Below are 15,648 nucleotides of genomic sequence, written 5' to 3' on the forward strand. Positions count from 1 at the left end.
TAAAAGTCAATATATTAAGAATTGAAATGATTTTTACTCGCAAAAGTAATATAAAAATCTATATTGTTTTTTTTTTCTATAAAAAAATGACCTTTTTATTTTTTTATAATATATCCAGTTTCAGAATCATTTGAAGGTTAAGATCGAGGTCGTCCACTAACATGATAGTTTCACTCGACGCATTTTCTACTTTGGAAATTATTTATAATGATATGATATTAATTTTATTTCTCGGTCCTCTCATATTCGTTTATTTTTCATTAAGAACTAACTCTCTTTGAAGCTAACATTTTTTACAGAGTAAAGTAAAAAATAAAAACAAAATGGAAACCATTTAATTTTAGCTGAAATACAAAAATAAAAAAAACAAGATATAAATACTATTCGATTGTAGCTAAAATAGAGAAATATATAAATATATTTTATACATATGAACCAAAACTTAAGAAAAATGTTCTAAAATCTAAAATCTCGTGTAGCGAATGGATACTCGTATAAATAAGCTATGAATCGAATTTTAATTAAAATGTATTTATTTGCACTTTATTAATATTACTAGCGACCCCTTTGCGGCTTCGCCCGCTTTTACTACTGGATTATTCATATAATGTATGTTTGCAAAGTACTTAAGATAATGTGAAAATTAATTAAACCCTAATGCAACCCGCATTTTCGTAGTTTCAATAAGGATTTTCCAATTGTTTTACTCGGCAAGAATTTTTTAGTAGGTACCGTAATTTTAAATCTGTGCTACTAATCTTTTCAAGTACTTATTAAAATATATTTAAATTACTATTTTAGATAGTTAAATGACTTTAAATAATACATTCAACTCGAATTATCCAATACGTGCAAACGCATCTAAATCTTCGTTGCTATAAAGGCAGGCGGGTTTTTTTTTTTCGAGCTTGTGGTTAATGCTGAAGAGGGTATTCTGTCCCTGATGAAAAGCAAGCACTACGTGGCTGCCTGTGACGTAAATTAAATAGAATGCATTGGCCGGGAATCGAACCCGGGCCGCCCGCGTGGCAGGCGAGCATTCTACCACTGAACCACCGATGACTGCTCATGACGCGCTTGTATAAGCAAAACATCGCGGGGCGCGTTTCGCAGCAAGGATGTTTTAATAATGTAACAACTTCTAAAGTACTTATTAAAATTTAAAACAGAAAAGACAGTTTTGATCTACATTAAATGGCCAACGTAACTAATATACTTATTTATATGCTGAGAGTAAGGGATAAGTGAAACTTGACTCGATACAGCTGATGTGTGAACGGCGTGATGTGTCAATAATTAAATGCGTTTTTCTCTAAAACTATTCGCAATTTCGAAATAGTTTAAAAAGCAAATTTTATCTTCGTTAAACGTAGAAATTTAATAAAGTATTTTAAAGGATAAGGATTAATACCATTATGGAGAAATATCCCTCACAATAAAAAATATATTGAAATTACTATTTTTAGACAGAAATATGATCACTATACGTTATTCTTAAAAGATACGAATATGCCATCGCGGACTTTTTTGTGGATGTTATTAAGAGGAACAATACTCCAGTACATTTTTTTCATGTAGTATTTACCATTAAAGCAGCGCATGCGCCAAAGTGTCTCAGCGGGTAGGACTTTATACACATTTATCGTATTTATGTTAATTTACATAAGAATGTACAAATAATAAACTATATATAAACCTTCCCTGAGAAATACTCGACCTAATGATGAAAACCGCATAAAAATCCGTTGGGTGGTTTAGAAGAAGAAGAGTTAGAAAGTTCAGACAGACACAAAAAGCGACTTTGTTTTATAAGATATAGGAATAGGATGATGAATGTCGTGTAAAATTAAATAGAGTTCTTCCATTGTTCGTTTCCGCTATTTATATCCGACTATTGCTTTCATTGCATTTAATCCCGCATGTATCCCGCACACAGCAGGGTAGGAAAAAATCTAAATAGTTGTTAGTTTGTTAGCTTCTTCTTCTTAATCCTGGCATATTTTGCCAGGGTCTGTCTTCTTGCTCATCTTAATCCACTTTGTCATGGTTTTTAACATCGTCGGTCCAATGTGTCTCATGTGCTGCATCACGACATTCAACCGAAGCTTCCTTGGGCGTACGGGAGGTATCAGTCCAGCGAAAGATATAGCAAGGTCCATCCGTCATAGTTCCTACACCGACGCGCAATTAGACCATACCATCTCAGGCGACGCTCTTGGAGCTTACTCCTTGTCACGGACCCCAAGACTATCTTGTATGAATGTGTTACATATGCGATCAGACCACTTTAAAGACGTAAAGTTTGTTAACTTATAGCTGGATAGAAGCGCGTTGTTTGGGGGTTCAATCTCATTCGGGATATTAAATTCATTTGCCCACCCTGATAAAACTGAGTACAGCGTTCACTCAACAAGCAATATGTTAGTGATAACCGGGAGAGGCAATAAACTACGAATATATGTAGGTATAACAGAAGATTTTTACAATTTCGAAAATTGATTTGTATTCTCTACTATATGACATAGAATAAATGTCGGTTTTATATTTTACAAAAGAAACGGATTTAGCAAGTCTACACTTTAAGGAGACGATATTTCCATTTCGTGCGGAGAACGAAGTGACTTACCACTAAGTTTTCTTTCGTAAAATTGATAGTGGTTTTTAATAATTCTAAGTTTTTATGCCCATAATTAAATATATCAAAGCCAAAGGCTTTATAGTATGCCTACATATTTCAGTAGGCGGAGTGACAAACTTAAGGAACTCCATATATGAGTTTCACAGTTCCAAAGGCCGCACCTTTAAATATCCTCTTTGAAGGGACAATTTGGATCTCGTACGTCATTTGGGGACCTTAATTTGACACTGCTTTTGTCCATTTATCTATGTGAACGTTTTACTTTGACGTGCTTGGTATGTGTGTTTATTTTAATTTATTTTTAATTGTGCTTGGATTTTTTGGGGCAATGTGGGGCAAATTCGGCGGAAAGTAGGGAACGGAAGTGATGATGGGGAATGGAGTGTCTTACCATTAAGTTCCCTGGTTCCCCCTGTCTATCTTGCTATGTGCGGGATTCAGGGTGAAGCTACAGCGTAATTTGTTTCGCTACTTATTTTTTGCATATAGGACAGCTGTAAATGAGATAGTTTTGGGTTCGAATCCCGCTCGGAACATCTCGGAATCTCAGCTAAGATAATAACTATTTTTGGAACTAAAAATTGTTCATCTTAATTAAACAATGGCTTACATTATCTAAAAAATAACTACAACGTAAAATGCTTGAAATAATAACAAAATACTATGGCCATTTACTTTCAAACGAAGAGTAAAGTATAATTCGAGTCTCTCTGCTTATTTTACGTGGAAAAATCTCTCGACCCTTGCAACCTTATTTTTCTATAATGAAAACCGCCTCAAGCTATTTGCTATCTTGAGCTTGTTTATAATATTCATTAAAGGTTACGGTAAGTGCATAGCTGGCATTTATTATTAAATGAAATTAAATAAAAATTGTATTTCTTGTTACAATGACAGAAATAAGAGATTTAAAAAAAATCAGCTTCACGCTGTATCCCGCACACATCAGGGTAGGTAGAGGGAACCTATCCACACCCCATTTTCCGCCGAATTTTGGAAGCATTGCATGTTGAGAGGCGGAAGTGATGAAGAAGCGAAGAAATGAAGAGATTTTTTTTAATTTAAATTATTTTATTTTGTATGTAAATATATTAACACTAGCGGACGCGCGCAGCTTCGCTTGCGTATTTAGGGGGTGAGTTTTAAAAAACCATGAAACACATGTTCAATTAAATATTTTTAAGAGTCTAAATTTCAAATTTTATAATAATCGGTGGCGTTTTAAAGATTTTTCCATACAAACTTTCAACCCCTTATTTGCACCCTTAGGGAGAGAATTCTAGAAAACGATGAAACACGTATTCAATTAAATGCTTTTAAAAATCAAAATTTCAAATTTCATAAAAATCGGTGCCGATTTTAATTTTTTTCCATACAAACTTTCAACCCCTATTTCTCCCCTTTAGGGTTAAAATTTTTCAAAATCCCTTCTTAGTGGATGTCCTGATTACGAAAGTAAACATCTGTCCAAATTTCACGTTTCTATCATCAGCGGTTACGGCTGTGCGTGCGTCTTACCTCAGTCAGTGAGGACAAGTCCTTTTATATATATACATTCTAACTTAGCACATCCATATCTAATTATACCTGCATGTAATAAAATAGTAAGATACAAAAATATATATAATAATAGCTAAAAGTATAAGTCAACATATAATTTATTAACTTTGAATATCTATTGTCAAACGATACCAGCCCGTTTAATCTATGAGAAATATTAATATAAGGGCCTCAAGGAAAATTGTGCAGAATTATGATAAATTTCTTCTTTTAATTTAGCTTTCATGCTTTGTTCCGCACGCAACAAAGTAGGCAGAGGGAACATAACGTTAAGGACCCTGCGTTCCCCACATTCCGAGCGGAACTTAACGTCGCACTTCACCTCGATACCAGAGCGAAGAAATGAAAATATTAAATATTTCATTTTCTCGTTACACTTTGTGCCTCTGCCCCTCTACTGGGCTCAACTAAAAAAGTTTTTAGTTCATTATTTACCAGTCAACGCGTAAAGTTGCCTTATAATAATTAACTCTAGCATTTCATTCACTAACTTTATTAAGGCCGTAGTGTCAATGTAAGCGGCATTAGTATGCTTCTGGCGAGTTCTGAATAGTCTAGATATATAATATAGTATAGTATAGTAGTAAAAAGTAACTCTGGAGTTTCTTAATTTAGAATTTAAAGATCCGTGAAAAGCCAACTAAATCTTACCTGATGCACTTTTACTTCAGCTGTAGGGTTTCTTATACAATTTGAATATAAGTGACGACCTTATTTATTTTTATTTTAAGTGTAACTGTAAATGCTGCTGTTTGTAGATTCGATCCCCACTCGAGAAAATAAAATATTTATTTTAATTTATATATTCATTTCTTCACTCTGGCGACGAGGCAAACGGCGTTGGGTTCCGCCACTCATTAGGCTCACCCATTAGGTACAATAATTTTGCTTTAATTAAATTTATTATTATTTTTTTCTATAAGCTTAACGATTATCATATTTGTAATTTTTGTATCTATTAAATAGATACGAGTCTTTAGTATTGCATTATGTACACCAGTAACGGGGTGGAGTGTTGTCCAGGTCGGACGTGCTCCTGCGCTGATGAAGATCGGATGCAGTGCTAGTGATAGTGATCCCAGTGTTCTTTAAGTGTGTGTAGTGTCTGTGTGTGTAATGTGGGCCCATACTACAAGTGGCGACGAGAATAAAGGTATGAAAGCTTAGTAATAGTAACTAGGAATCAGTCGAATGATTTGTAGAAAAACTTAGTTGTAAAATATAATTGACAAATAACGTAGAACTATAATGATGTTGTTATAAATATTGATTGTTTAAGAATTTAAGTTTAGAAAGTTTTTTTTGTCACGCTGTATCCTGTGCACAGTAGGGTAGGCAGAGGAACCTAGTGTTAAGTCACTCCGTTTCTCACTTTCTGCCGAATTCTGGAGGCATTGCGTGTTGAATGGCAGAACTCAACGCCGCGCTTTACCTTGACACCAGAGCGAAGAAATGGAAATATAAACGTAAATAAATATTTCACTTCCTCAAGTGGGGATCGAACCCACAACCGCCGCGTGACAGTCACACCCTTGTGCCGCTACGCCATGACGGACTCTCAGGGTTTATAAAGTTAATTGATTGATTAAGCAGTTCTTATTTATAAAACATATTATTAAAAAAAATATACAAACATATTATTATGTTTTTTTTAATTTATCGCAGCATTGTTTGTTACTTTGATATTAATTATCATATTTTTATTATTTCTATGTCAAGTTACATTTTACTAATGTAATTAGATTGATATTCTTGTTAGATTTAATTTTTAATTTTTCTTCTCTTTTTTTATTTCTTATTGGTTTTCAATTTCTTACCAAAATCAACATATAATAAAAAAAAGCTATTAACAACGTTACCTTAATAGGAGGTTGCGTAATACATCCCGACGAGGTTTCGACTCATTTAACCATTTTAATAAAAGTAATTAAAATAAACAGACGCCTTAGTGGGCAGACGGCGTCTAACTGTGAAAGGGATGGTTGTGAGTTCGACTCCTGCACGGGGGAGTGATTGTATTTAAAATATTTTTTTTGTTATGATTGTTTATATTTAACAAAGCGCGGCGTTGAATTCCGCACTCGGCGTGCATTCTAATTGGGAGGTTACATTGAATTAATGATTGATGATATTTATTATACCTACTATAATAATTATTTTAAAATTACATTTGTATTAAATTATAAATAAAAATAATAATTAAGATATTTTTTAAATTAATTTTAAATATTTATATATTTTAATTTTTAATGGATTTATAATTATCTTATTTAATATAGAAAAATCTAGTTTAGTTAGAGTAGGTATCTGAAAACGCGCGCACGAAAAATTTAGGTAACTATTTTTTCTAATATTAAGAATTTCCTTTAGTTAATTTTACTTCTTTTGTTTGTTTATTTCAATTACTTTACTTATTATTCTTTTTTAGCTGATTTTGATTATTTAGGCTTATATTTGCTTACTAATTCTATTGAAAACTGAAAATATTTTCATAAATACATTTAATAAATATTCGTATAGTTCAAGCGGGCGAAGCCTCGTCCGGGTCCGCTAATAATTTTATAAATTAGAAAAAAATATCCTAAGAAAGATGACTTAGGAAAATATATTTTTAAAAAACTAGTGTTTCTCTGGTAATTAATTGATGCTATATTATCTTGAGCCTTCAAGAATAATGAGATTACTCCAAACAATTACTAACATTAGTTAGCTACTTTTAGACCTTTGGATCTTAACTTCTTTTTAGTCTTTGTCTAAAAATTCTAGAATAATCTGAAAAGTTTTAGAGTAGAAAAATAAACAAATATTTATAAATAAAAATTAATATTTATATTATTTGATTTTATTATAATATTTGAAATAATTAAGAGTTTGGTGGTTTTAAAGTTATCCCGTCGAGGTATATTTCGTAATTAAGGTTTATTTAGCTAATACTTTTGATCACAACTTTTGTCCCAGACTATTTTATTTAAAACAGGCGTTTTGAACTTTTGTATAGAAAATTACAATTCTAAATATTTTTTCAATCCGAGCTCATAGCAAACTAAGCTTTGAATTTTCAGCAACGTTAATTGAAAATTCTGAAATCTATAGCGTACACGAGTGAAGATATATGATATTTCAATGGAAAAAAAACGTTGTAGCAGTAGTAGGTTACTATTGAGAGGATGGGGCCTAATTTATACTTGTCAACATTGATTTTATTCTATTTATGACATTTTAGATTTTTTATATCTATCAATAAGCACTGTGCACTTTGCACGAGTAAACAACTTCTAAACAGATGATACCTGTCATTATCCTTTGTAGATAGTGCTTGGAGCTATCAATACAGAATCATTTCCAATATGAAGAATTTTTTTTTTATGGAACAGTTATTGGCGAATTAAGGCTAAAACGGACCCTAGGCAACATTATAATTCATGTCATGACATATACTTTGCGTTTGGTGCTTCGGTTTTAAATGATATAGTATGTTCTATTTAATTATCGGAATCTAAGAAAAAAGGAAAAAGTAATATACATTTACATTTTTCTGTTAAATTATAATAAGAATTTATTTTATTTTTTTTTAATTACAAAAAAAATTAAAAACCTAATTTTCGGGCCCCAAAAATTACGGGCCCTAAGCCTATGCCTAATTAAGGGCCTATGTCGCCTAGGCCTTAATCCGTCCCTGGGCACAGTATAACATAGTTGGATGTTGCAGCCCTATTGACGACTGCAAAATCAAGTTCGAATCCTACAGGAGACGATTTTGACGCCGACGACTCCCTCTTAATGCTTTGTGCTCTACATGCAACCTTCTTCTCTTCCATCCCGGTGTCGAGGTAAAAGCCAGAGCTGGCATTAACCTTAGGTTCAAAAAAAAAAATTATTGCGCGCATATGACTAAAATGTGTGAAGTTGACAACTAAATTTTTTGGGTATATTCACTCAGTTTGTATTAAATGAAGTACAAATATACTCGTATGTTTGTAATGTTTTTTTTTTAATATGAAATTTCTAAAAATGTTTACTTTTCGGATTTTATGTTTTATTTGTATTGTAAGTTGTCACTTCGCGTCTATGAGTTTTGATCAGGCGGTAAATTTCATACAGAACGCAACAAAAACAAAAGTGGTCTTGACGTACCAGACCAACAAGAAAGTGATGCTAAAAGAGTACCGTTTTAAATTTTTGAGCTACGGAACCCTAAAAACGATTATTGCTTATTATATAAAACATCAATAACTTACGTAACCACTTATATATTATATTTTATGATATTTATTATATTATATTTCGGATTATTGAAAATAATGCATTCTCAATTAATCTGTTAAGAGCTGTGCTGCTCGCGACAGATGTCGAAGATGAGACTCGTAGTTTAATTGATAGTGCAGATTCAATGTAGGTACTATTTTTAATTGTTTTTTTTTTATTTGATTCGCTTTTATGTTTTCTTAAAATTTAAACCAGAGGCCTCCACGATTCCATTCCTAATCGACTAACAAGACAAACCAGGGTAATGAGTTTCGCCATTTAATATGCAAAAATTTGACGGAAATTAGTGAACGACATAAGCACAGTCTTAACCCTAGGTTCCCTCTGTCTAACCTGCTATATGAGGGATATAGCGTGCACCTAAAAATAACAGACCTATACATATTGTTTAATTATGCCTACTGAAATACACACACAGAAGAATTTTGATTAATATCATTGAGTCATTAATTATTAAAAGCTTTTATTTAACTTGCAATGTATGTATGTGGGTTCGGGTGAAATCTTGGAGCTCAGTTTTGAAGTAGATATCGTCAACCGATTGAGCTCAAATTTTGTATACACGTTTACTTTGGATGACAATGCACGATAAAATATGTGACGTCACTCTAAATGTAATATGGCGGACCATGCAAGATGGCGGAATTGTTATTTTTAATGTACTTCTACAATATGGGTATCAAATGAAAGAGCTCATTGAGAGCAACTCGAAAAATAATGTGATGTCACTCTACATCCCATAAGGAGGATATTGAAGATAGCCGAGTATCTATTTGGTCTACTTCTACAATATAGATATTAAATGAAATGGGTCGTTGACCGTAACTCTAAAAATAATGTGACGTTATACTAAATCCAATATGGCGGAACATCTAAGATGGCGGAATAGTTATTATTTATGCACTTCTGCAATATGGGTATCAAATGAAAGATCTTGCCGAGAACAATTAGAAAAACAATGTGACATCACTTGAGATCCAATAGAATTGACACGATTCAAGTTTTTTGTGCTTTCATATAATGAAAGGTATGTTCATACGATTGAGCTGAAATTTTGTATACACGTTTGGTTTGGATGACAATGCACGATAAGGTTTGTGACTTCATTCTAAATATAATATGGCGGACCATCCAGGATGGCGGAATAGTTATATTTCATGAACTTCTATAATATGGGTATCAAATGAAAGCTGAGAGAAAGAGAAAGTTGAGAGAAATTGGAAAAATAGTGTAACGTCATTCTAAATCCAATATGGCGAACCATCCAAAGTAACAGAATAGTTATTTTTGATGCACTTGTACATTACGGGTATCAAATGAAAGGGCTTCTTAAGAGCAACTTGAAAAATGATGTGACGTCATTCTAAATCTAATAAGGCGGACCATCCAAGATGGCGGAATAGTTATATTTAATGCACTTCACTTTTTTTTTTTGTCCACCTGGTTGGAGGGCGGCCTGTGCGTCTTTTGCCCTTTCTTGTGTGACCTTTCTTCCCCATCGGTTAATATATATTATAGCCTAACTTTGAATACTTAAAGCAGATATAACGAGATTATAGTGTCAAGGCACTCCAAGACGCAAACTATAAAAAAGTCTCGAATCGAATTGTAATGTGTCTTTTGATAAATCAATAAACAAAATACTGTCACTTCAATATTTAGGTATATAGGTAGGTAGGTACTAAAGCGAATTGTAACAATTATAAACATCAGCTTCACGCTGTATCCCGCAAACAGCACTGTAGGCAGAAGGAATGTAGTGTTAAGACACTCCGTCGACATTATCGATCTATCTGAAATCGTATAAGTACTAAATGATTATCTTTATTTTTTAAAAAATCTCTTATAAGGTAACATACCATAAATACTTAACATACTTAAAGATAAAGTTTAGTTTAAATAATACAAAAAATAAAAATTTATTTAACATCTTTTGCAGGTACGACAATGAACGAAAGCGGTTAACACTTCAATGGTAATGTCTCGTGAATTCTTTTGTTCAGGATTCCGCCTTTAGACCTTCAGGTGTAGGGTAAAGGCTTCTACATCGCAATTTATGCCAAAACTTGGTGGGAGGGCTGGCTAATCGTGCGTGAAGCAGTCAACTTATATAAATAATAATATTAATATTACTGATAACGTATTTTTACTCACAACAAAGAATGTGTGAATAAAAGCAATGGTAGTAGAATTGAATCCCGATTAAAGAAAAAAATGTATGTAAAAATTAAATATTGTTTAGGTTTAAACTGAAGTATTGGTTGGATAGATGGTGCTAATCTAAAATTAAATATGATCATTTTTACGATTAGGAATCGAATCCACTACGACGATCATAAGCTTTTTTTTTCCCGCAGTATACCGTATACAACAGGATAAACAGAGGGAGCTTAGTGCTAAAACAATTCGTTCCCCCCTTTTCATAAAATTTTCAAGAAATCGCCTTTTTAATTTCGGAGCTAAACGTCGCGCTTTATGCCTTTACTTTGCGAGGAAATGAAAAGAATTAAATTACCTGGAAACCAAATCTAACGTAAAAACATAGATCTAAAAACAGTTTTAGCATTTAATCTTTTGAGATGAAGGGTCTAATTTATGCGTACCCTTCACCCTAAGTTACGCACTTTATAAACCGCCGACAGACAGTTTCTGTGACATCTCTGGCTTTGTCACGTGACTCAATGAATAAATAAATATTTGAATCTCTGCAAAAATGTGTTTTCGTTTATAATTTTTTTTCATCTTTCGCATGTGGCACGGTTGGTAGAGAGACCCCTAGTGTTAAGGCACTCCGCTCGCTTTGCTCTTTGCCTCGACACCAGAACCAAGAAATTAAAATATTAAATATTTAATTTCCCCGAGTGGGGATCGAACCCACAAGCAGTTGCGTTTACACACACAATTGAGACCCTTGTGCCATGATTTTCCTCAATTTTTTTTTAATTATAGAATCTTACAACACACGAGTTAGAGAAGAAAGTTGAATAATAACGTTGACATTGCTCTCAGGTACATCTCAGGACAAAGGGGTGCTGGGGCTGTCTTGAGTGTGCCAATAAAGCATAATAGACTGACAGCTCTACAGCTGTTCTAGATAGATATGCTGTAGTTCTTTTGAATAAATGTCATATTTGTCTTTGTTTGTATGAAATAGAAAGTGAAAATTGTATTCGTGTGTTTTAAATATAGAGGCCGTTGTGACGTAGCGGCAAGAGTGTGACTATAACGCGACGGTTGTGAGTTCGATTCCCACTACAACTTCATAAAGTATATATGTATGTTATAAACGAGATGCCTACCCAATAAAATATCGTAAAGATGAAAAAAATGCGCTAAGAATAACGAGTCATACTCCAGAAATCATAAGTCAATCGTAGTGAGTCTTTAGAAAAGTGGAGAGCGGAGTGTTTTAACACTAGGCTGCCTCTGTCTACCCTCCTAAAAACAGGATACAGCGGGAAGCTGAAAAAAAAAAACTCTTTGAATTTTATAATTAATTTATTTATACTCAAGTACTTATTAAATAACATTAAAAAAATGTTATATCAAACGTAAGAGATAAGTAATAGAAAATTCCAATTGAAATGAAAATCGTCGTTAGGCATTCACTTTGATACCGAGATGAAATCAGTTACCCGAGGCAAAATTATTTCTGCGTGTACAAAATGTTATTAGCGTAATTCTACCCCCAGTAGTTCAGTGGTAGAATTATTTCATTTTTATATTGAATATATTTTTTTAATTTCGCTCACGTTAAGTAAATGTTGTTTATTTTTATTTCTTCGCTTTGGTGTTGAGGCAATGCCTGCAGAATTTAGTGTGAAAATGGAGAAGGGAGTGTCTTACTAGATGGCTTCTGTCTACCCAGCTGTGGGAAGCTAAAAAAGTATATGTACTCGTATGTATGTTTGTAGTATGATTACTAAATTAAACATTTTCCAGTATTGGCAACGAGGCAAAGTGCGACGCTGTGTTTTGCCATTCAACACGTAATGCATCCAGAATTTACTGGAATGTGGGGAGTGAAGTGTGTGAATGGGAGCGGAGAGTTATAACACTAGGTTTATAAGGCTAATCCTCTATATGCGCTAACTCTCCTTTTACTGAGTGACTAGCAGTCAACGCATGGACGATGCTAGTGGATTTAAAATTTAAAAAATCAGCTTCACGCTGTATCCCGCACACAGCAGTGTAGACAGAGGGAGCCTAGTGTTAAAACATTCCGTCCCCCACTTTCTGCGGAATACTGGTGGCATAAAGTGGACTTAAGAAGTTGAAATTTAGCTTGTCGGTTTTCGGTTAAATAGGGTAGTAAAACATTCTTGGAATTCTTCCTAGAAAGGGTAAACTGTATTTTTTTTTATTTTCCGTCTCAAAACCGACGCAATCAAAGTTGTATATTTTGCGTTCTGTTATTCCCACCGTGTTTTTTAATAGAAACGAACGGAGAGAACAGAGTATTTTTATATAATTATTCTTAGCCAAACCTGTTTTATGTATGTTATCATATAAATGTCATAAGATAATGAGCTTACAGCTTAGTTGTACCATTTTACTTAACGGAACTAGGTCATACGAGTTCAAAGGAGTCACTGACCTGGCAAAATAGCTTATTTTCTTATAAATAACTAAAAACATGGTGACAATAATTATACTTCTGTATGATGATCTACTTTTTTGCACATTTTTTTCTTTTATTTTTCATAATCAATAAGGAGAGTGCTTTTATAAATTGCTAATGTGAAAAAAAATGCAAGATAACATCAAATATGATAAACAAATAATAGAACATTAGAAGATTAGAGGCCAGGGGAGTATGTTTATTAATATTTTTGACTTTTAGCTCTAATAACAAGGCAAAACGGCAGCGTAGAGTTTCGCCACTCAACATGCATTGCCTCGAAAATTTGGTGGAAAGTGGGAGCCGGAGTTCCTTCTGCTGCTATATACGGAATAGAGTACAGCGGGAAGCTATGTTCCGCATATAGGAGGGCAGCTGGGAGAACATGGTCTCATGATCCACCATTTCCGAGTTCGACAAATTGCATAACATATCGACATATTTGTCTCGACGCCAGTCGTAATGCAGGGAAACAAAGTATAACCGACTGGTTGTGAGTTCGATCCCCACTTGAGGAGATGAAATATTTATTTAAATTTTTATTTCTATTTCATCACTCTGGTGTTGAGTTCTGCTCACTTCACTCAACACGCAATGCCCCCAGAATTCGGTACAAAGTGGAGAACGGAGTGTCTTAACGCTATGTCCCTTTGCCTACCCTGCTGTGTGCGGGATAAAGCGTGAAGCTGATTTGATTTTATATTTCTGTCTTTATATCACAGCGAGAAAACAAAACTGCGCCAAATCGAACTGAACCCACAACCAACGCGTTTACAGTCAGAACAATATCCAAATGCTATCTATCTATATTATATCTATCCATACCACTATCTATCTATTCTATTTAAATGATTCACAGCCATAATCATTAAATATACATAAGTACCTACCGTGGTGTCTCTCCATCATTACACCCAGTGAGTCATGCGTGCAACAGGTGATAACTGCCCCAAATAAATGCTTCACATAACTGCATCGTGCCTGAGGTATTCATTTTCATCCAATTACTTGTACTATGTTCCCGTTAGGTACTTTCTAGGGAATCTCTTCTAAGGATTATTATGTAAACTTGTTATAGTAATAAGGAATTAGTTAAATATTTTAATAATTCACACGAAGAATGCTTATATGTGGATATAATGCTATTAATTGGAATTCTTTACTGTATGACAGTACAGTGTCTTCGCATATACAAAGATTGTGAATTCGATCGCTATTTAGCAACATCAGACATGGCAAAAGGGTTTTGGGTTTGATTACCACTTGAGGAATTATTTAATATTTTTATTCCCTCCCATTCTTTATTCCCATTATTTAAAAAGTTACTTATCTTTCTATTTCACTGTATAATGTTGATATCATTTGCTAGTGTTCACACACCCCGTTCCAATTAGAACACTTCCGTTTCCTACATTTCGCTAAGCTGTGGATCGCCTGTTGAATGGCGGAACTAAACACCGCGCTTTAACTCGTTACCAGAGCGAGGGACCATTTGCTACCATTAACTATAATATTTGCTACAAAATTAGCTACAATATTTACTATGGCCATTAAAGAGTTACGACTGTATATTGAATGATCTGAGAAGATCCGCCGTTCAAGTTTTCTTCAAGTTGGACGAAGCTTTCGAAGGACAGGACCGCAAATTAGAGCAGATGGCTTAGTGTAGCATTTATCTTTGTGAATTATATAATTAATTTGTTTTAAGCTTTCCTATAAGCTTTTAATCTAATATTATAATTTTTTGTATTAAATAGTATATATAACATTAGATTATATTTATTGGAAAAATATTTTATTTTCTTGAAGTTGTTTGTACATATATATCTTCTATGTATATTGTATTTTATTCAGTTAAACTAAGATATTGTAAAAGGAAATAAAGGATATAGTCAAAAATGACATAAAGTTACAGAATTCCTAATACTATTATATATATTATAAGTTATTTATTTCAGTTTCACATATCTCTAATATGAATAAAGATATCATAGAAGGCGATGGAAGCCGTAGCTGCATTTTGTGCTAGGGAAATAATAAAAAAGCCTCAAGGGAACATGTCAATCTAATGTTAAGACACTCCGTTCCTATTAAGACACTTCCGTTCCGCACTTTCCGCAAAATCCTCTAGGCATTGTTGATATAAAATACCTTCTGTAAATCTATTTTATCCATATATATAAAATCGAAAGGTCACTCACTCATCACGAAATCTCAGAAATTACATGTGCTAGGAATCTGAAATTTTGCATATTTTGAGTTAATTTTGAGTTATTTATAGAAAGTAGGTGCTCGCTAAGACGGGAATTTGCAATATTCGAATTCTAAGGGGTTGTTTTTGGGGTTGAAAGTTTATATGAAACTTCGTTAGTACAAATGTTAGGAGTCTCAAATTTTGCATGGACGTCACTTATAGGACGTACTCATGGAGACAGAAATTAATAAAAACGTAGTTGACGCTGGCGAAGCCGCGAGCGGGCCACTAGTTCTAGATAAAGTATATCCTTTTCAAAATTGACATAACTGAATGAGCTGCATGTATCTAGATATAGCACTAGCTCCA

General features: G+C 33.5%; 1 protein-coding gene across 1 annotated transcript in view; it reads left to right on the forward strand.

Annotated features, from left to right (window-relative positions):
* Positions 1-5,212: 5,212 nt before the first annotated feature.
* Positions 5,213-15,648, forward strand: part of LOC146527261 (carboxyl-terminal PDZ ligand of neuronal nitric oxide synthase protein) — a 169,669-nt gene continuing 159,233 nt past the window's right edge. Inside the window, exon 1 of the mRNA XM_085205976.1 lies at positions 5,213-5,351. The gene's annotated coding sequence lies outside the window, so the exon portion shown is untranslated. The remainder of the gene's footprint in view (positions 5,352-15,648) is intronic.

This window comes from Heliconius melpomene, chromosome 21 (genome assembly GCF_056956725.1).
Source record: "Heliconius melpomene rosina isolate 202511_hmr_F chromosome 21, ASM5695672v1, whole genome shotgun sequence".
In the NCBI taxonomy this organism is placed as follows: domain Eukaryota; kingdom Metazoa; phylum Arthropoda; class Insecta; order Lepidoptera; family Nymphalidae; genus Heliconius; species Heliconius melpomene.